The sequence below is a fragment of the Lineus longissimus genome, chromosome 6 (genome assembly GCF_910592395.1).
Source record: "Lineus longissimus chromosome 6, tnLinLong1.2, whole genome shotgun sequence".
In the NCBI taxonomy this organism is placed as follows: Eukaryota; Metazoa; Nemertea; class Pilidiophora; order Heteronemertea; family Lineidae; genus Lineus; species Lineus longissimus.
Window position 1 is genome coordinate 1773482 of NC_088313.1, and position 20421 is coordinate 1793902.

Consider the following 20421-nt stretch of genomic DNA (forward strand, 5'->3'; position numbering starts at 1 on the left):
TTCTTCTTCTGCAACCGGAGTTTCTATAGGTGGATGCCGATGCTCTTTCCACCTTTTAAAAGCGGAATGTTAATTTGTAAAAGATGGATGAAACTTGACACCATGCAGTGAAACATTCGAGTTCTTACACCTTCGCGTGACGTAATCTGTGTCTTGGATCCAGTACGCTAGCATTTATGTTTGATGTAAGTCCCTAAAAGCAAGAATCGATAAGGTCTTTATCAATTCTTGTCAAAAGAGATTTTGTGTTGGTTCTTTTTTGCTCCAACTTCTGAAATAGTGAATTGGCCATTGACTCAATCCCTGGAATTAAAATTTCCTGGATCAATGGCCAATGTAGGTCACCTTGTTTTTGCACGATGTTATCCAATATCACTCGCAGGCAATATTTTTTATCAGTGTGAAAGGAACTAGGAATGCGAGAGGTGAATGGATATTTTCACCTGCTCGCTACGGAAATGTTCATTCAACTTTGAGAGTATTGGAAAGATTGAAACTCGACCCCGATGAACGAAATTGTGGAGTTCTTACGTCAAAATAGTTTCGAGATGTGACGCGCTCTTGCAGTTTGTTGTTAGTGACTTTCGTCATATTTCTAAAAATGGCAGGGTCATTCGAGCCGCTGCGTATCAAAACCTACTGGACCAGTGTGAGTCACTTTGCTTCCCGATGACCGACATCACTCCTGGGCAATATTTTATTCTATTTGAGATTTTGTCACTGACGTTATCTACTTCAGTTAATCAAAAGAATCTGGGGTCATCACGGCTCAAGGTGGTCTCTCGTCCGTTGAATCAGGAACACCCCCAAAATGCGCATGCCATTTTAGACGGACTCGAAGCCACGCTCCGTGTCACTAGAAGCCCCAGCACCTCAGTAGCACATATAAGTTGCAGGCAAATCGCTGATGCCTAATTTCACGAGACTTGTTCAGTATAAACCTTCTCGATAGGAGTACACGGCACGCCCAATTTAAAAGAATACACCGTGTTTGTACATTCTACATTCAGGGATGGACGCTTTTGACCGAAGTATTCTTACGTTTGCTATTCTAGAAGGCCATGGTATGTTAATAAGAGTGCGGACCTACCTTCTTCCCTACTGCTTTTAGTTGCCGAAAGGAGTTCAAAAGAATGTGTAGATGGTATATTTGTCTTCGCACTGTAACATTGCAATACAAGCAACGACATATTGGCTTGAAAATAACCATAGTGACTCTTTCAACTTTCGACAGATATTGTAATAAAAGACAAAACAGTGGCTGAAAAAATAGGCAGGATTAGATGCAGCTGGCTATGAAGATAATGGAGAGCAAAAGTGATAATATATAGTGCGTGGACAAAAACTACTCTTGAGGCAATGAACACCATAACACTAATGTCGCGATCATGCCATCCAAACACAAAAGCACTGACTGGAGGCAACCTTTTGATATCTGGTAGGCCAGAACAAAACGGCTCTTGGCATTCTTGAATAACATCGGTCTTGTTTCATCGATCGGTGAATGCAGGATTAATTACTTAACGCGAATCGCGGTGAAACCAAGGTGAAGCCGGAACATGACGGCCATCGCACAAATTGGTGTCGTCGTTGTCTGTTCAAATTATCAACAATATGCTGAATGACAGGCGAACGACACTGTCCATATTTTCGGGCGTGACTAGAATACTGTGGAGATCCGCAAAAAGTTACATGTAATGAGCCGAAACGGCGTGTCCACTGTAAAAAGCTATCACGCCATCAGCATCCAGCGATGAGGGTTTTTTATTGACGTAAGAAACTGATGACCATGACGCCGGAACCGTCGGTACCATCAGCGCGATGATGTTAGGATCGGAAAAGGCGATTGGCAATTCTGCTGAACATGAACTATACCACGCTTCGTCTTCGAGCATGTATCGAGGCCGATTGAATTTGTGCACATTCATTGCGTTATGATTTCTTGCGGTCGTTTGCCCGGTGGTGATTCGGTGTGAATGCAAATAGGAATGACAATGATTGCGGCGATATTGCATGTATTAGGATGATGGATGGAGGTGATACAAGATGGGCAATTTGTCCTTGTCAGGATGCTGCTCATTTATGTTAGAGAGCATTTGGATGCGAGAGCATTCCTCGTATAGTCTTTCAATTATTGTTGCTCATGACCGATGGCAATGAAATGTATATTGATATGCTTGTACAGTAACACAATAATACTTGAAAATCCTCGGTAATATTTGTAATATCTACATGGACTTTGAAACAATATTTCCGTTTTTACTTCTCTGAAATAAACTGGTGTCACCGTTAACCTAGTGGCCCCGCTCGGTGCCATCGCCTGTCTCTGTGACATGTATCAGCATCGTATCACACATCCACTCGGTCCCAAACCAATGATGACTGCCCTATCTTCAATCAACATCCATTTTGCCTCCAAGACAGCGATGGGCGAGAGACACCTCCCTTGGGCCCTGCTGCCTTCGGCAATAATGGTCATCTATTCAGCACGGTTAGGGATAGTCTCGACGAATGCTAAACATTGGAGAGATAATAAAACTCTGAAATAATTCATTGCGTTTGCGCCAAACGTTGGCGAACACCAAGCTTTTCAATACCAACTCTAAAGAAGTGTAACATGTTCACAATAACAGTGACTAGAAGGTAATCATTCTGATCTCGGGAAGATAATGTACTGCACTTGTGAGAAATGTGATGAAAAGTTTATAAGTTTGTAAGTTTTCGGTGAAATCTATTGTTCCATCCGATACAAAATCTATTTTCTTTTGTCGGGTTCTGTTGGTTTTGTGATTAGATCTTCTTCTCAGCAAGGTTCTAGGATTGACTACCCTGGGCTTCAGGGCCTTTTACTCGGCATTTGCCGAGCTTTGTGTGCAAGGGAAGGAGCGTACAACTGTCCCTGGTATTCGATGATCGCGGATAGTATCTTCTCTTCGACATATTCAGCCTATAATGAATTCAAAACGGACCACGGAAGGAGTGAACATTTTTTGCTTACAAAATCATGTTATTTGGGGACTTCTTCCTATATAATGGCTAAGCTACTTTGAAAGTGAACCGTCGATATCTTATACCTCCGTGTCCTCTCGGTGAGACAGCCCCTCTCACCTATTTGCAACGGACCGGCAGGCTGTCACCAACAGATGCTTGACGGAAATAGAGCGGGATGGCACCGGGAGATCGCATTCTGATCGAACGAATTACTTGATGGACAAAAATCCTACGGATGGATGATCCTCGCAAAAACGTTCAAGGGATCAATTTTCCCGGGCGTGATGAACTTCATCGTGTTGAGGCAAAGGTAAATGTTCTTCGGACCTAGATGCAAAACATAAGCTTTGTTTCGAACAAAAAAATCAGTCGAGTTACTTTTGTAAATGGAAAAGAGCAGAAATATAACATGTGGTATGTTTTTGCCGAACTGCCGATCTCAAAACTAACTACCCATCTTGTGTGAACAGTCATGTAAGGAAGGAATGTCCACGGGAACTGGCCTTCTTCTGAAGAAATTGATGAGTTTCTTTGAACAGCTCTCAGTAATCTTCTCCTAAAGGCTGCTTTACGTGTTTATCTCCTGATACCAATAATTACTCAGTTACAGGAACAATCTTTTAAAAATAAATCTGCTCATCTCATTTCACTGTTTTCCTATACCGCAGGGCTTGGCAACACATTTTTATACCGTCGAAGCAATAAAACGTCGTAGATATTAATTGGCGGTGTTGCCTCCGGGGTGGTTCATCAGACTTTTGGTTAAGCATATGATCACGGCAAATGACAGGCTTTACACTCAATTTAGACTTTTGGCATTCACGCCCGTATTACCTATCCGTATCGTTCATACATATGGTGTTTTCAAATCTTGCACAATCCCGGTGCGCGATATGCGATAGGGATAGTGATTACCATGTAAACGATACTGGATTCAGGTAAGAATCATTTTCATTTCACCTATTAACATTGTGCAGGATGTGAATATGTCATATATGTTTAAAATCAGAGTTTTTACAGACGTTTTAGGATTTGTATTGTGAGGAGATTGATAACAATACTCGTTATGTCTTCAGGCGCTTCATGATGTCATTTCAATCAGAAAAATTCAACCCGATTTGCGAAAGAGAAAATAACGCCCTTGGGCCAGGTTGTCACATCACATCCAGCTCTGTCGCTGGAACTAAAGAATGCAATAAAGAAAGATAATGGTATCGTTTATAGGATATTAGCATACCTAATACCGCCCGATTTGCGTTGCTGGTAAGGAAGATAACCATTAAGACTCACTGCTATGGTAAAACGAATGCTTCAGTCGACATTATGTCAATAAATAAAGACTATGTCAGAATTTCTTTGCGGAGCTGCTCTCGCCCTAACGAATACCTCAGAAAAAGACATGTCGATAATTTCCTCGCCACTTATCCCCTTGTGTAATCGCCACTGTTTACATGTAATATCCATATCTAGATATCAGAGGAAGGAATCTGTCGTTACGTGATATGGCAGATTTGCATTCATTTTGCCTGGTGTGCCATATGACCCGTTGGCTGGAGGCTGTTGGTTGTGATTGGAATGCGATACTTGTCCGAGAGCCATGCTGCCGCCAGAAACGGTGTTTTTCTGTGGTATATTTTTTTCACTGGTCGTGCTCGTTGGGTTCGGGAATCGGGACTTACACCACTTCCTTTGACATGGGAAAGGTCCTGTTAAGATGCTCCCTCCACTAGCTGAGTAGGCGCTTAAAACCGTGTACGTGTCTTTTTTTAGCGAAGCATAATATGTTAACCCGTGATAGGTGTTGGGTCAAGGTCGTGTGGAATTGAGTTCAAGGTCAGTGTAACTTACCAACCATTGACTCTAGATCTCAGATCTGAATATTTCCACTCTAATTTAATCAATGTGCGGAGCATGTCACTTTCTGATGGTTAACTATCTTGATGAGAAACTTTGATTCAGAAAACACGCTCGTCATTTATTTCGCTTTTTCTTTTCTTGCTGATGCTGATTGAAGATGGCAGAATTATGCGCAGTGCCAGTGAGAGTGCTCGTCATCTGACGTTCATAGAGCAGCTAATTACATGGATTGACCGTGAAAAATCAAGGAATGTTACAGAACAGTCATGACGTTCGCTTCTATTTTTACGCTCACCTTCATTAATCAAATTGTCTATTGCCCTGATAATCTTCGAGAACCTATCGATTATCTTCTGATCAGTCACCTGGCTGACAGTAATATCGTTATTCTTTTATTAATCAAAAACACTTATCTCTTCACGATGACATGCTCGCCTTATCACTGCCGATATTAGAATTCTTAATCTTTGTAATCTGCCGATGCTAAAGTGCATTGCGTCATCTGTTGTCTTCGTGCGTGCTTCAGCGGAAATTTGCACAAGTGTTTTTTTTCGTTTGGCCTATCTGTTGCTGCCTTCTACATAACCCACACATTTTAGCAAGAGGTTAGGATCGTGTTTGTTTGTTTTTATGTCATAGGTACATGTACTTCTTTTGCTGAATCCCCCACTCGTTCGTCGTCTGATAAAAAGGTTATCCTTATGGAAGTGACTACTTGGCAAGCCCGGCTTACCAAACAGCGACTTTTTCTTGTCCTGAATGGAGAGCCGAACTCATTAATATTAAAGTAAAGTCTCCAGCTCGCCAAACAGGGTAGATTTTTTACCTGTTAGACAAGCCCGGCTGGCCGAACAGGGTGGCTTTTTAGTGCTGTTTGGCAAGCGGCTCTCCAAACAGGACAACAAAAGATGCCTGTTCGGCGAGCGGCTTGCCAAATAGACCCGGCCTATCCTTATATTGAAATCACTCGCTGGAATAGCTTAAAGCGTATCATGAATTTGCGAAATACAGCTATTTTATAAGATAGGGAATCACTACCTGGAATTGTTGTGAAAAATGAGTTCTGGGAGACTACCGAGCAGAATTTCCTCCAATTGTTTGTATTGGCAGTATCTGATTTGTAATTTTCATTGATTACACTTTGCTAGTTAATGAGTAATTTGTACTTTAGTTGCTGATTTGCTTGTGTACTAAATCGTTCACTATACCATTGTGATTTTCCTACATGTTCTCCTTGACTTCGACCCAAGGTTGTCCTTATTATGTTAGAGGTGGCCTCGGGCGCTTCAGGTGATTCCACATTTAATGGAAGGGAGATTACATTTCGAAAAACACCTCGGTAGATATGACTGATTGACAATAGCTTTATCGTTATCAAATGGGCTAACGGTGAATGAGCGGAGATGTATCATAGGAGTTCTAGGTTCGGAAAGAAATTTGCTTGGAATGGTACGCCGTTCGTAACTACTGGTGATCCAAGAAATATGATCTGAGGGTTATTTGTGTGGTTGCATCGGCATCCTCTGTCTGTCGATTAACATAGCCCACCATTATGAGAGGACTGTTGGAAAGTCCTTCGTGAATTTCATACTTGGTGCATCCTATGACAGGCCAACCAAGTCGGCATAGCTTCCTTTTACCAATAGCATTCCGCGACGTTCTTATTTATAGCTCACAAGGTCATTTGAATAAGATATTGATGACGTTTTTAGTCACGTGACAGTCGGATATCGACACTTATTTCTACGCATTTGAGCTTATTTCAAAGTCAATTATCTTTGACCCTGCATTGTTTTTAGCATGAATGATACCATAGAGTCAGAGAGAGAAATATTCAGAACAATTATGTAGTATTTCCAACACTCGGACATGTGCCAGATTGAATCTAACTGCCCTAGTTAGAAAGCCTGAATCCATTACGAAACCGCATGTTTGTCCGACATTGCCTGTAATTCAGCGATGGGGAAATAGAGGGCAACAGCTGCAGTGACCTCATTATCGCGGAATGCTATTCACAAATGCAGCTATTTTTATGATGGGGATCGGAAAAACCTTAAAGGTTGTGAAATAAGTCCTCGGGGATCACTGTGCAGAATTCCCACAAATGTCTGTGTCCACTAGCATCTAATCTGTCGTCTGTTCATGAATCTCTTACATGGTGCTTGCAACATGCCAACCATGTCTCCTTATCGTTATGGTGATGACTTACAAACCTCTTCGACATACAGGAGACGTCTCGGGGCTCTTGTCTAGTCACCAATATGACATGAAAGATAACATGGTAACCCTACCATCAATCATGTTTCGGGTGGTTTCTTGAGGGTACGGTAATCGACTTCATGCTTAGATGGTCCTTGTCTCATGACGACAGTGTCGTGTTGATAAATTGCATTGTTTGTTATTTTTGGCAGGTTTCATTTTCTTCCTCCTGGGAAATCCTCAAAAAAAAAATCGCGTGGACTACTTTTTTGCGCCATTGAGTGCCAAGCAAGTAATCAGGTTTACGTACAATGGTGTGATAGGCTGTCGAGGTGGGGATATTGTCTCGGTAATTGAACTGGGTAATTCGTTACGGGTGATTTGCAGTTGACAGATTACCCAACGGTTTCCATTCAAACACAAAATTATTTCATTCGTACGCGAGATCATTCATGCATGACATATCACGCTCAACGCATTCGCAGTTAATCAAGTAAATGGAAGGGGTGACTGGTGTTAACATGATAAGCTGTCGCCCCTTCTATTTCTGTGAAGAAATGCAAAATTAGTGAGCGTGATTAGTTATGCATGAGCGAAATCGCGTTCGAAAAACATTTTTAGGTATGAATGGGGATCATGTATGCAATCTAGTCTTAAAATGTGTTTGACATTAGGAGGACGAAAACGTCTGAATCTATTCACAGTCTCGTTCATTGATCAATGTCGACAGAGATCCCAGACCCTAGATGTAGTTGCGGTAAAAACAGGATAATACACTAATCCATTGCACGATTGCATTTAAGACCATAGTCTCCATAGTCATAAATCCCTAAAATGTCAGTCAGTAGAACTAGTTCTCCAGTAGCGGGACTCAATTTACTTTCACACCGACGTTTTCCTTCTGATATCGACACTAACGTGTGCAATGTCTCCACTGAAAATAAACCTCTCTGTCGAAACCAGTGTAGAAGTAGAATGGGTACCCCTGGAAAATTTTCCGGCCCTATTTTGTCCTGACCGACCATCACTGCTCCGAGGCTCCGAGGATTTGCGTTTCGATTCCAAACCCGGGTAAGCATGCGCAAAACTTAAAGTGTGACGTGAGGGTCCGCGAGAAAGGATATCCGCCCTTGCTACACGAATCAAACTTGACTCGGCTGAGCCAAGGCCACAGTACTGAGATTTGCCAACTTCCCGGCACTTTTCCAGAATATAATGATGCTTCCTGTGAACAACACAGACAATAATACCGTTTACGCAAAGGCAGAAGGGACTTTCCGGTGCTTGCTGTTCCTAAACCTCGTCTCATGTCATTGTGTGCCTTCGCCAATTCTAAGGTTGGATTGTAGCGATCCCAAGTATCACGAACTCTCAGAGGGAGGCACGTGGTTTTACCAGGCTGCCGTGGTTGGTTGGTAATTCTTAGAGTTTCGTGGAGACAAAAAGGTGCTTTACTAAATAAAACGTTCGTCCTAAGTCAGTCCCACTTGACCATTACTGTAATTGGTCCGCGACCTACCTCTGAACGCAAGGACATTACCAGTTGGAAATCGTTTACCAACTTGGGGCGCTGGGAAGCAGATCGGGTACTCGTTATTGCCCCATCTTGGACAGTTGATGGACATTGTAACCAGATTACCAATAACTCAATGTAGATGCTGGGATAACTCATAGTCCATTGATTCCGCAATGATTTCCAATTTGATTAAAAATCGCTGTTTGTAGAATCGTTTGCCTCCACGTCTTCAGACCTTCGCCTCAACCGGCGCTCTTCTTGAAGGTCTTTCACATGGTCGGCAATAATTACCACTCAGTATCTCATCGGAACAATCGCCAGTTTCTTTCGATATCACTCAGCCACGCCGCCCTGTCATCTCCCATATCTCGACCAACCTACTTAAAACACAGAGCCCATTTCAGCTACATCGAAATTGCGATCATGGTCGTTTATTTTGTTGTCGAGTTACAAAGAAACCAATCACGGTTTGCGTGAGGATTGCTAAGTGGTGAGAGATTGAGGGGCGGGTGTCGTGCCGCGGACTGCGCAAAAACCTAATCGAGTTGGTAGAATCTTCCGTATTTACGTGCTCCGGCCCCCGTGAGGAAGAGATTGTCATCATTACCACGGATCCAGGGTTCCTATGACCGGTGTCATTGAGTTTCTTCAATCATCTCACCGAAACAATCTAATACTGTGGTTGAAGAAGTAGTTTCCCCGTCTGACTGAAGAGTCTTTACTGGGCTGTTAATGTTTGTGAATGGACAGATGAGATCGTTTCTATCTGGCGAAGTATCATACTCTTGATAATTGTGGTTTAACCCTTGAAAGGACATCGAATGTAGGCCAACATTACTGACCCGATAGTACTTCCTTACCTGGGGATAGTACCATGCTGTGTTTGCGGGGACGAGTGCTCTCCCCTCCCCCTCCCCGCCTAAGTCATCTTGTGTTTTTTATACATACTTAGAGGAACAGGTGTGGGTGTCCTGCCGGGCAAGGAGAAAGTGATAACAATTGGTGCAGTTGTAATGACTCAACCCGGCTTTTCAATCGATTACTTTTAATTTGTGTGACTATTACTTATCACAGAGCTTTTATTTTTGGATGTGTCCAGGGGTTAATAAGAGGACCACCGGAAGTGGGGAACGCATTGACCCTTGGAAATAGAGGTTGCTACCGTAGCGTCCTGACGACTGAATACGTCGATTTATCCCTTGTTTTCTCCCCCTGTCGTCGTGATTATCGAAAGGTTAAGCCGATAACACTAATGGTGGAATGCTCGTCTTCCGTCCACAACTTACATTGCATTCGGTCTATACACAGCTTAGCCTAATGCAATCCGTTCCTTGTGGAAATCTGTTACGGGTGTTCTGCAGTGATGTAGCTTTCTCATTACCTAAACGTTCGCTTCCTTCGTATAATCCTGCCTATTCCCATCACTTGGATTCCAACGGTTGGATGCCAGTGCTATGTCGTCTCGCTTATGATAACCAATCAAACAAAGTGCACCATACCAAAAGAACGTATTGGGAAGCCGCGAGTTGTCCCCAAAATACCCACAGAGTGTATTCATATTGTTTCACCTTGGGTAAAATAATATTGCCCGTTCATCGATCATTTCCATCACATTAGCGAGTGACGGAAGCCGAGGGGGGGATTAGGGAGTAGAGATGGCCGCGTAACTTTCTTTAGGTGAGGTGCATCAGCAGTACCAGCCAAGGGACGTCCTCTGCACACGTCATGGGCCCGTTGGGCAACGGATAACTAGCATTTTCAGACAAGGCTCGTGCAAGGGTAGCCTACTCTATATTCAGAAACTGATCTAGCTTGGCGATGGTTTTCAAGAAAAGCAAAGCCAGTGATATTTGGCCGGTGACATTCTGTCTTGAGAATACCGTTGGTTTGGTGACATCCCTGTACCTCATTCGAACTAAGCTATCCCATAAAATGCCTCAGCTTGCGATAATACAAGGTCAATCCACCCAATCACAAATAGATAAACCCGAGAATCCTTCTGCTAAGCCTTGATTACATTGCTCTTAAGGTCTCTGATTTCTAACACATCAATCGCCGTTGAAATGTCTGCAACTTTTCTTTGTTCCTTCGGCCTTGTTCGGTCTTTAACCTGGCATGCCTGTATGTCGGCTCATGCCCAAGGCTGGGGGAGTTTATCTGATGGCTGTTGTGACATCCGCTTTTAGTCAAGCCATTGAGTAATTGAATATCTTCTTTGATTAATTTGGTACTTAGGAGATTGACAAAAACAACACTGGACGAGGGCAATGCCTTCAATGAGAAAACCAAACAACACACACTGTCAATATCGCCAAGTGGATTTGAGGTTTTGAATTCGGTTGTACCATTAGCAACATTTTTTTGCTTTCGTCTAGAGTGGTAAGCCAACAGAGCTTAAAAGGATAATGCCCACGTAATGAATAAACGCCCGAGGGTGTCGAATCTCAAACGAAATATTAGTCTTCGAACACCAGGAGTCGTACATGAGTTGTAATGATTTTTTAGGTTTTGAAAAACCTTTTAAACTTTTTTCGGCAACACAAGCGTGCACCTCATACATGAGGGTTCTTCAACTGAATGAAATACACCAACATTTTTGATGTTCTGAAAATTTTGATGTTTCTCATTTTGCTGAAAAAACCTCTGAAGGGTGCTTGTTTATGCGACGACGAAAACTTCTAAAGGTTTGCCCAAAGCTGAAAAAGCTTTATTTCAAGGAGTAGCACATTTTACCGGCATGACCTGACGTTTGATTTCCAAACCGCACACGTCTATTAAGGTTCTTCTCCATCGCTGAACAAGACCCCTCTGACACGTAGAAGAATTGCTCTCCATATATGCTTTTCTATCTCCACTCGTTTTCAATTATTTTGCCTTTCCTCGCATCACGGATCCCTTCCGCTGAACGACACCTCTGAAAAAATCCATTATCCTTAAGATGGTTGAGTACCACGAACATCACACGCTCAGAGTACCCTGCGCGTAGTGAAGGTCGTCTGCTCATAGATTTATGGTATATATTACTCTCTTGTCACGATTGGGTTTCGATCAGGTTGAACATGTGTTATTGGGAGATATGTAAATGCGCCTGTGGTACTGCGAGAGGCAGACTTTGTACGTAATGCCATCAAACATCTCACGGAAACTATCAAACCACCGAGTTTGATAAGGTTTGCAAATGATGCGTTTAGGTCTTCCAGTTTCGTTATTTTGTTTCCGCAGTCCGCCGGAGGGGAGTGTAGCGCGAATAGGTTGAGTTGTGCTAGCGTATGCGGGTTTATTGATAGCGGAATTTAGTGTAGGTCGTTTTTTCGTAGTTTAGTTTCGTTTCCAGCATCGTCACAGCATTGATTGGATAGCATCAATGGTAATAATGGTTCCTTTGTTACAGGAGGAAGCAAGGAGAGCGCTAAAGTTGTTAATGTTACACGAATTACCAACCAATATCTGGGTTTGTTTGATATAATAAGGCTCTAGCTGAGCTTTGATTTCATTCGGTCTGATCTTTGGTAGCTTTTGAAGGCATTTGAAAGCACTCAGCGGATCTTCTTCCCGCCCTTACTTACTTGCTTTGATGTAACTGATCGATGAATATGGTATTACTCGACATTATTCTTAAAATTGCCTCAACAAGAAAAAAACAGTTGAAAATGCCCCATATTGGTCAATTAAACTTTTGATCCAATTCAATTCTATTTTCGACTTTGCTTCACCAAAGTGGCTCTGGAGTTGAACCTACTCGAACGAATCGCGTTATCATGGTCTCATTTGTCTTTTTTTAAAGATGCGCAGTAAGTCAACCTCGTTTCGCGAAATAGCTACCAGAAGCAAATAACTGTGTACTTTAGTGAATCAGTGGAGTGCATTGAATTGGACATCAGCTTAATCAAAAGCAACCAGAAACGCATTGATGGCCTCCCGGAATAGACTTCTCCCGGATGTCATCTGGCCGCATCTTATACAACGGCTATCAAAACATTCGAGATAAATAAAGATAGGTCACTGGCCTCTGGGCAAATGTTGCAATTAATCTTAGGTCGATAATATCGAGACTGTTTATATTTCAATTATTTGTATAAAGGGCCCTTTGGCGCCGATGGAGGCTGAAGGTCATTGAATAGAGAGATTGAGCGTGTTCGATAACATACCGATAAATAACAATAAAAAAGATAAATCTGTATTCAAAGTACACTCTTTCTGGTTGATGTCAGCCTTAAAGCGTTTATCTGGTTTTCAAGACATTACACTGAACCAATAGCATTCCGCGACGTTACTATTTATAGCTCACAAGGTCATTTGAATAAGATATTGATGACGTTTTAGTCACGTGACAGTCGGACATCGACACTTATTTCTACGCATTTGAGCTTATTTCAAAGTCAATTATCTTTGACCCTGCATTGTTTTTAGCATGAATGATACCATAGAGTCAGAGAGAGAAATATTCAGATTGGAGAACAATTATGTGGTATTTCCAACACTCGGACATGTGCCAGATTGAATCTAACTGCCCCAGTTAGAAAGCCTGAATTCATTACGAAACCACATGGAGGTAATAATACCTCCATGGTCCGACATTGCCTGTAATTCAGCGATGGGGAAATAGAGGGCAGCAGCTGCAGTGACCTCATTATCGCGGAATGCTATTCGTTAATATTGAAAAGATACGCACAGAATATACACCTACATGTATGGTGTACACATCTACATGTATGTCACATTAGAAACAATTGCAAAGCAATATAGGCCTATGTACCTGGCGGGAGACCAAAGGCAGTGCCAGATAGTTCAGATTCAATTGCCGATAGGAGTCTTTCCCATCTCTCAGTACATCGAAACGTTTCGTGCTTGTACGAGGAACATTTTTGTGGCCGAGTCCAGTACGACCCCTAACTGAGCATGTTCGACCCCTATCTCCCGCCTGTCCCCCAAGGTGCTTTATTTCTTTATCATAGATGCCAACTCATTGCTGGCGATTGATCGATGATGAGGCTGATTGATGATAGTGGATAGTGATACATATGAAGATGGGTTGCAAAGCAATTATGAACATTATCGGGAAGTGATAAAAGTTTGAATTAATAAAAACTTCGGTTATCTACCATCACTGCAGGGTTGATGGAAACACCAATTTGTTATTCCAAATCCATACATGGTCAAGGTCAACGTGTACTCCAACTATTTGAAAGTACGACAGTGACAAGACATATTCTTAATTCATCTGGTGGTATGATTGTCAGCGGTTGGCAAGGAATTGGAACCGTTTAATAAACCACGACCTCGATCTGTGATAGAGCCGGGCACCAAGAGGTTGTTCCTCAGAAGGTCATTTATGTTATTCTTATTTTGTCATCACCATTCAATTTATATCCACTGTTACTTTTACCTCAAATAGAAAGGGTGGTTAAATATCTCTTCCGTATTCGGATATTATAGATCTTTCTTTCTTCTCATGTTTTGACCTTTTCCAAGGTCGACTTGGTATGTTCAATTATCTTCTCAAAGAAAAAATGAAAACTTACTTATAACAAGTAACTGGAGATACATTTGTTGGTGAGAAATGGGAAATGGAGCTATGAAATGGATATCTGTCGGAAATGACTGGTTTTAGAGAACAGTGTGTATCTATCGATCGATAACTATTTGGTATGATTGGAAGAGGATATTGCGTTTAGAGCTGGTGAACGACAAGCAGAGCATTAATTGCCCTATAAACAATACTGGTCGACGTGTGATGTATATTTTGAGTAGAGGGAGACCAGAGGCCCCAGAGAAACCCGTGATGTCGAAGAGAACAAGTAGCCTAAAGACCTTGAGAATGTGGAAGGACGTTTGCCACCTGGAACTTAATAAAGTCGATAGAGCATTCATTGAAAGTAACTTTCGAAGTTGTCTGCCGCCAATATATGTCAATATCATTAATATTCTTCATCTTTAAGATGAAAACGTCCTCATGCACGTAAACCATTTTCGGAGATTAAAATTTCAGACAAATCCTGTTTTTGTGCATGAGATCCCTTTAGCGGTTGACTTTTCCTAACATACTTATAATAAACTCATCATCTTCAGTTCAAGTGAGTTACTAGCGCACAAACCCAGTCCGTCAACAAACTTTTAAAACGCAACATGCTGTTTTCCCGCGGAAGTTATTGCCAGGCCATCCTAGTGGATTGAGGTGGGGAAAAAAGTCGTGTTCCGGTTGGTATTTACTAAAGATTTTTTCAGAATTTATTCTGTTTAAAATTACCTTCATGCAGGGTTTTCACCCGCTAAAGTGCACGCTGTTTCACATCTTGTCGTCTGCGAGCATTGAGATCGCGTGACTGACGCTATGGTAATCGCTTCTTGATCATGTTGATAGTAAATATTGTTCGCGGCATTTTAGGTTTTCGATCGTTTAATGAATGAAGCTGTGGGTTATTGTCCCGGGTTTTTGTATATCATGATTGACGATATTCCACATCACGCGTTTCCACATTACGGCGCAAGTTAGTATGAAAAAAACGCTGTGGATTTTCTTACGTGACCATGAACACTTAATTGAGTGATGACGGGTAGAGACATTACATATCACAATCTCTCTTCAAAAGAAAGAGTGAAATTCGCTCTTAAAGAGCTGTATAGTGCTCGCCCTTTCTGGAAGAGCAGGAAGCACAAAAGAGTGAACTTTAGAGCGATCACTGTATCATTATAGTTCTTTAAGAGCGAAAATCACTCTTTCTTTCTGAAAGAGATGCTCTTCATTCTCAAGTCATGGAAGCTCGGCAAGCTTTCAGGTCGTATATGTCTGGCATTGATGCTGAATTTCCTTGGCGAAGCATCCTGAGGAAATCAGACTAAATATACGCTTCTCCGACTCTTACGTTCGCCTGAGAGCCGGGGAAGAGACTTCCTCTGGATGTCGCAAAGTGGTGCCTGAAGATCGTTTCTCTTCCTCCTTTTTTTCGATGAATTGACTCCATTTTGTGGACACTGAGTCCTCTCACAGGTAAAAACAATGGAAGCATGTATTGTGTTTGATCATAAAGTAGGTATGAATTGATGAAAATATTGAAACTTTAGTCCTATTTTTGGGGAAAACGCATCACTTCAATAAGTATGAGGTTTGCCAAAAGATAAGAGAAAGAAATTTATCCACATCCGCAGACCTGTCAGGTAGGATTTCTTATCTCATTAGGAGCTGAAGGCGTTTAGGGAAAGACGTGATATCGTGAAGAAAAAAACCCAATAGATATGACAGAGAATAGACAGTGATACGCGTTATCAAAAGAATCGTTTTGGCCAACCTTATATAAGGGAATGTCTACATACCTTTGGTTTCGGCGTGATACAACTGGTCAGTCCGTTCCAATGACATTTCGCCAATTTAAAAACTAACTGTGAAGACTAGAGAATACATAATTATGTACCATTCAATCAATTCATGTTGCACTGGTGCCTTTCCGTGGCGGCTCCTCGTAATCGCTCTTGGCTGGTGCAAACATAACTCTTCAGTTCAATTTTTCTCTTTAGGGGTCGAAACTTCGAGATGCCTGGCAATACCGTACTGAACTTCCAGCGGTATTGCCTCCGTTACCTCCGCCGCGTAGTCTGTAAAACTTAGCAATGTCAATACATTGAGAGTCAAGATGGGTAATACATGTATTTAAAAGGTATTGAATGTAAAGTCGTGAAACCTAATCCGTTTCCTTTTGGATGTGGTTGGCTTTAAACTACAAGACAAGGAAGATAACAAGTTGGATCATTTTGACATGTTGTCTGAAAGATTCTTAGAAATACAGTTTCGTAGGTGAATAATGGAGCTTTTTGATCTGTAAAACGAGCTTCTGGCACTTTAAGGTAAACATGAATTGAAAACAAGAGATCTTATTTGATAAAGAGCATGTTCTTGGAGATAAAGGCGGCTGTCGTTTTTATTTTTATATCGCTTATGGCAGGTAAAAATAAAACGCCTGTTTCACCTTTCAATTAGGGACAGAAAGGCTCCAAGAAATGCTTTGATTATCTTCCCTTGATAAAGTTTTTTTCAAAGTAACCGAACACTACCCTGCCGGGTACGGCAAGATGTGTTGTCCAATTATATCCATCAGATATTTCGGTCCCTGGATGTGATAAACAGATACTTTATATATATATAATCATGTCGAATTCAGAAAATCCTCCTTACTTGCATTGACAAGCTAAATATAGTTCGACCAGATCAGATCAACAGGGACGACGCTGGATCAGATATAAAGTCTGGAATTATAATGTCAATAGCGTCTGGAAAACCGATCAAAATTTGTACATATGTAATTCTAAGCTAGCTCAGGTCAGCTGTTTGGCGCAATTTACTCAGACAAACCCGTGGAGTGGGTTGTGCGAGAGGAGAATTTTCTTTTGTAGATTTGATCAAAATGTAGGGAGGCTGAATTCAGTTTCTTCGTTATTTTTATAAGTTTTACCAAAATATACATCAAAAGAAGCTGATTGTGCGCCACCTGTTTCTACCAGGAGTAATGTTTTGGTGGTTGCAGACTTGCCCGATATTTCTACAGTTCTTCTCCACCGTTGGCGACCACGCACAGTTCAACAGATTTCAAAATCAGCTGAGCGACGATGGTCTAATCGACGTGATTTGAAATCAGTGGACCATCCCAAGGTCAACTATCTACTTGACGACGATGTTATTCGGCTGAAGTCTCCGCAGATTGTATGAAATTTGTATCACATCAAAACTTGAGTGATTTGATTAGGCTGATTTCGGTGGTGATCGAAGTTGGCAGTATCAATAAAGGGGATATTGATCCGTTTTGCCGCCGGGAACTCCGGATGGCAGAGCGGACAGGCCTTTCCGGGACGCGGGACCACGGTCATATATCGGAACCTTCTTCTTCCATATCTCCGACGACAAAATCAACGTCTAGACATTACACCGAGAGAAACATAAAGAAAATCATTTTTACCAATACCGTTAACTGCTACATGTGTATCTACCTTGTTAAATTCATGTTATCAAAAATGTTCCGTACACATAACTATCCTTGTATATAATAGATTCCACAAGGATGTAACTTTGGTGTCACATTATCAATTAAGACTCCCGATATTCGTTATTAATTGATTTTCATTGCCGGAGACTTTAAGATTCTGACAGCAGCCTCAAGATAATGCGGCGCCGGTGTACATGTTCTTAATTACTGGATATCATCGTGTAGATATGTGATAGACATGTTCTAAGAAGTTGCCATATTCAGAGCTATATTCGAAGGACTGTATAGTTCATGGCCTTATCATAAAACAAGCCTTCTCATCAACTTGGATCAATTTTGTCTGGGGCAGAGCCATTTATATCTATACAAAGAGAAAGCAGTTAAACCTAATGAAAATGTAACTGTCAGTCTGCCCTCCTGTTCCAGGCGAAAACTTTGCCATTACCTTCTGGGAACTTCATCACTTACGACCAAACTTTATATCGGCATGAGACGTATCCTAGGGCGCGAGAACTGTAAATATCGTTTTCCTTTGTTTTATGTGAAATGTCACAGATCGGTATAGGCCAGCGTCAGATATTGCCGCAAACTTCCTTCGCTGCTGGCAAGAAGTATGTGTTTGTCAGCTTGAGACTCTTCATGACACTGACACATCAGACCTGATGTACTCTAATAACGTGCTATCCGGTATTATTGACCAAGTGAAATGGCGAGTCCAAGTTTCCCTTGTGAATTATACGTACGTGTAAGCTGTTGTCAGATCTTGCATGTCAGTTTGCCCCCGTGCCTCTGGGGAGGTCGGAAAATAAACATAATCCTGTCTCGAAAGATTATCACCGGTGACGTTTATAGAACTTCTCTTCTTCTCCCATGGCAAATATACTTATGATATTCCCCGCAGACAAAATGTGGGCTAATTAAACATTTTCTGGCTAATTGAAAATTAACTGAGTGCCCGTCTACGTGATCAATTAAGGAAATAGGGAACATATAAATTTGCATAGTTTTGCCCTTTCAGAAAAATCGAAGTAGCTCAGTTATTAAAGCAAGTATGAAGATGAGAGAGGTACCATTTTGTTCGTATTGGTCTTGCCTTTAATAGCATCCGGGCAAATGGCTAGGTGGTCAATTGGAACTGAGCACCATGCGATTTTAAAAACACATATCTATGGGGTTATTTTAAGTTGTTCATTCTTCTGTAATCCATACCTGAGAGAGACTATTTCTATTTGAATCCATTCGAATACGTTTTTCCGTGTGCATTATCGGGTTTTTAACCTTTATTAATGCCATTGATACGAGATACAATTGGTTTTCCTCCGCAATAAGTTCTTTATTTACAAACAGAGATGCATCTTCTGCCGCATCAAAAAGACTGTAATGCATTAAACTAACTTTGTAAGTTATTTTAGTATTTTCTCCGGGGAAATTTCAAGGGTAATGAGATTCAAAAACCATAGAGAAAATCTGTGCATGTTGTAAAGCCACGAAAAATTCTTCCCAGCTTCCATGCAACAGCTGTTCCATTAGCATCAAGTTCCATTGACTTCCATTGAACCTCTTTTAAGTATTTTACCTATTCTGTTACTCGATAATATGACAAAGCAAATGGGTACTTTGTAGCCATTGGGGGACTGCCTACCCCATTGTCAAATCAAAGGAAAAGTGTCCATTTTTGTGTGCCAATGTTACCAAATGAGTCAATCAAAAGGCTTTGGTTGGACTTCTGATTTTGTTTGCTTTAAAGCGGTTACGTATGAGTCGTAAAATCGGAACACAGGAGCCATTTGTTTCACCTCAAACTAAATAATAAAAGATTTATATGAAAACTTGGAATTGACGAGATTTACAAGACAATATTGGGCATAATTCGTGCCGACACGGACTATCATATTCAGAAACCATCGATTTTCGACTTTCTCAACATATTTCTATAGCTTCACCCACTTGCCAGTTCGCGACTTGCAGTGTATTACCTTGAACTACATTTCAATTCTCATTTGTTGCAGGAATGTCCAGGCGGATTGCGTTCTTTTTATGAATGTTACTCGGCGTCCAAACGATATTGCCTTTCCAACTGGTGGATCCAATGTCAATAGATATGCACTTTAGAGTTTCTTCACAATCACGAGGTCATCTCTGGAGAGACATTCAAGATAGAAGATGGTTAACTCAACACGGAGTGAAAGAAACCGCATCAGATTGATGACTCGACGACGACGCGGTCACGGATTCAGATTTTTAATCACGAAGTTCATTATTTTGTCTATTTCTCTTCTGCAGATCCTGTACCCTGTGGCCTGTTCTTTCGTGGGTATAAATGCAGTAGGAATATTTTTAAGGTGAGTGATAGGTCCCAAGAACTTATTAATTATTAGTGGTACTGGCAATACATTCAGCTCGTCCCGGCCTTCGGTGCATCCCACTTTGCATGACAACTTTGGTCTTGATCGGCCCTCACCTCTCCTGCCCTTCATTCAGATTTCAACAATCGTGGGTTGTGAAAAGGTCCCAAACTACTCCCTGTTTTTCTTTCAACATAGCCTGGCTGAGCAAAATGGCTAATGTGGTAAGAGGAAGGCATAACAAATCATCCTTATCATTGCTGAGATGCACGGTGAGCGGTCCCATGTTGTGAAACATAATTTATTTTTTGTCCCGAATTGGTCTTTTGAGGACTATCAGTGTCACAACCACAATGAGGGATGAGTTCACTTTGACTAAACGACGTTTGGATCCAGTTCGACAGTTGCTTAATTAATGGATTACGTCACAGCCTCATCCGTCGTCGCATGTGCGTTAAGCTGGCGATTTGAAATGCATGAATGGACATTTCTGATATGAATTCTAGCGGTTTGCCTTATCCTCACCCACACCCCACGACAC

At 41.6% G+C, this 20421-nt stretch overlaps 1 protein-coding gene across 4 annotated transcripts in view; it reads left to right on the forward strand.

The window, feature by feature from the left end:
• The window catches only part of LOC135489058 (probable G-protein coupled receptor No18), a 167538-nt gene that overhangs the window by 140837 nt on the left and 6280 nt on the right, over nt 1-20421 (forward strand). For 3 of the 4 annotated variants that reach the window (XM_064774160.1, XM_064774159.1, XM_064774162.1), the window contains one exon: nt 19819-19877. The exons of the other annotated variant lie outside the window; for it this stretch is intronic. The gene's annotated coding sequence lies outside the window, so the exon portion shown is untranslated. The remainder of the gene's footprint in view (nt 1-19818; nt 19878-20421) is intronic. 4 annotated transcript variants of the gene reach the window in all.